The sequence below is a fragment of the Myotis brandtii genome, unplaced genomic scaffold (assembly GCF_000412655.1).
Source record: "Myotis brandtii unplaced genomic scaffold, ASM41265v1 scaffold525, whole genome shotgun sequence".
Classification (NCBI taxonomy): Eukaryota; Metazoa; Chordata; class Mammalia; order Chiroptera; family Vespertilionidae; genus Myotis; species Myotis brandtii.
Window position 1 is genome coordinate 2,466,070 of NW_005369915.1, and position 3,154 is coordinate 2,469,223.

Here is a 3,154-nt window from a genome sequence, read left to right on the forward strand (position 1 = left end):
GGTCTGCAAAGTCCTTTGGAAGGGTCTATCAGGGTCCTTTCCTGCCTCCCCCAGGATGATCAATGGCCCTTTAAAAATATGTATTTTTATTGATTTCAGAGGAAGGGAGAGGGAGAGAGAGATACATCACTGACGAGAGAGAATCATTGATTGGCCATCTCCTGTATGCCCCCTACTCAGAATTGAGCCCACAACCCAGGCATGTGCCCTGACAAGGAATCGAACTGTGACTTCCTGGTTCATAGGTCACCCTCAACCACTGAGCTACACTGTCCTGGCTAAAACTACCTTCCTCAGTAGACTGTGAGCATCCTGAAGGTTGGAACCATGTCTTTCCCAGTGCCTCAGGCACCAAGAAAGTGCTCAATAAATGCTTGTAGAAAGAAGAAAGGAAAGAGGGGTGATGGGGAGCCCTTTGAGCTTCCTGTGTTGTCATCCTCCACTGAAATCACATGTCACTCTGCTCAGCTAACTGCTTAGACTGTAAAAAGGTCACCCCAGTTGAGAGGTCATGGTTTAGCATCTACTCTACTCCTCCACTTGGGGGGAATCCCTTAGTGGTAAGACCAGCTTCATATCATGTGGCCTATGCAGTCTCACAGGACTCACACTGAGAGGGTCCCCACACTTGCATTAATGTTCTTCTATCGCTGTGTTAAAACTCTTCATACATTTTTAATGAGGGATCCACCCCACACTTTTCTTTTTGCACTTAGCCTTGCAAATTATGTAGCTGCTCCTGACTGGTGGGTGTGGAAATCATGAAGGCTGGGGCTCAAAACTTCCTACTTTTCACCTCCTGGGAACAAGACAAAGATCAAGTCCTTGTCCTCTGAAGTCTTCATTATCTGAAGGCTGACTGAACACTTTTTGTATATCTTTCTGCTGCTATTTTTGCTTTTTGCATATCTATCTGATGCTATTTTTCAAAGCTATGTAGTCATTGATGAATTTAAGAAAATAAGCACTTATTTGAAAGAGTGTCCTGAATGCCACTGAAGTAGCATTTTAACATTATGTATAGTTTGTACCAAAGAAAGTCTCAGTTGGATTCTAGTACACCTTTTTTTATTTTAATCCTTACCCAAGGGCAGAGAGAGAGAGAGAGAGAGAGAGAGAAACAACTGGGGATTTAACTCAAAATTCTGACTGGGAATCAAACCAGCACAATGGCTTTTGCTGTAGACTCTTCTCCCTTCCACTCACCCTGAGGTGAGATTTACAGTAACACTAGAGGCCCAGTGCATGAAATTCATGCACTGGTATGGTCCTTAGCGGCTGCTGGCTATGGCTGCTGGTCAGGGCTTTCCTTCATTCCTCATCACCCCCTAGTGGTTATCACAAGTCATAGCGAGTGGTCAAGCTCCCAGGCCCTTGAACTCCTGCCCGAGGGGACAATTTGCATATCAGGCTTCTATATATATAGACTAGTGACCTGGCGCAAAAAATCGCACAAGACCCAGGACCCCAGGGCTCCTTGATGGATTGCCCCAAAGAGGTAGGCGTGCTCAGCCACCTCCATGGCGTGCTCAGCCACGGGACCCCCAGGCCTTGCCGCGCGGAGCAGTCACCAGGCCCCGCCTCTGCAGTGCATGCAGCCAGGGGACTCCCAGGCCCCACCCACCCACTCGCACCTGCTGCGCAAGTATCCTCCTTGAAACGACGTGAGGGCATCATGGCGTGAGGGCATGACAACCACCTAGGCTATTATTAGTATAGATATGACACACCTTCCTCAGGGCACTCTGCCTAACTGTGTCCTACCCTGGGTCTGCAGGTAGCACATTTTTCCATTTGACCTAATTCAGTATTGTGGTTGGTTGGTTATACGCTCACCTCTCTCTCTAGCTGCTCTACTGATAATAATAGCTAAGGACTATTTCAGACTCACCCAGTATTCAGTCTGTCCTGAGCCCTGCATGTATCCCGAGAAGAGCATTATGGAGCCATCATAAGCATAGAGCCAAACTATTGGGTTTGAACCCAATTTCCACCATTGTGAGCCATAACAAAAGTACCCATATCTGCAGCCTTGTTGTGAAATTAAATGTGTTAAAGAAAGTGTTATGCTTAGTCCAGAGCCTGGTAAACACTATATTTGCTATTATTGTTATTTCTGTATCATGAGGGATATTTTATCATCATCATCATTATCCACATTTTTGTTGATGAGAAATCTGAAGGGAATTTGTCCAATGGCACCCTTTAGTAAGTGATGGGGCCATCAAAAATGGCCTGAGCTATTTGGATCCAAGTCAGGGAACCAAAAAATATGACTTGAGATGGTTGGTCTGAATCCAGAGCTGGATTCCCATGACCACTAAGTACTACCACTTTCCCTCTGGGACCACCTAGCTGACTGTGGTCCACCAGACCCCAGTTGTTGTTTTCAGGTCTAATGAATTCTTTGCAATCCTGTGTCTGGGTCTCATATGCATAAAGTTGCCATGTTGTAACAGTGCCTACTGAACTGCATCTTGTTTTTTTATTGAGTCTTCTGACGACCAATCTCCAATCTATTATGGAGGCTGGGGTAGGTATTCAGAGAGGGGGTGAAGGTAGGAGTAAAGGCTGGGCCCCGGTGGTGTAGGGCAGGAAGAGATTGTATGATGGTATAATACAGCTCCCATAATATGGTGGATTAACATTTCCTTCTTTCTCCTCACGTGTCCTCCTACACTGCAGAGGCTGGGAAGTTACAAACTACAATTCCCAGATGCCCACGAGGATCCACCAACTGGGGGAAGTGGGGACGGGGAGGCACACTTCTGCTGTTTCCTCTGGCAAGCAGCATTGCTGTGGAGTCTGGTCTTTCCAAGTAGCATCTTTTTTTTTTTTTTTCTAATTGATTTTCGAAAGAGAGGAAGTCGGGGTGGGGAAAGAGAGAGAAACATCAATCGGTTGCCTCCCATACCGGGAATCAGACCCAAAAACTAGATATGTGCCCTGACTGGGAATCAAACCCGAGACCTTTCAGTGCATGGGACGACACTCCAACTACTGAGCCACACTGTCCAGGGCACAGTTGGTAGCATCTTTGATTGTAGAAGGCAATCATGCCCTTCGTGCCCCCTTGTTCTGTGGTGTGGCTCTCAAAGCTATCACTGAAATCTCAGTGGGTACCTTCAGTCTCTGGAGTAATTCTATTCTTTTT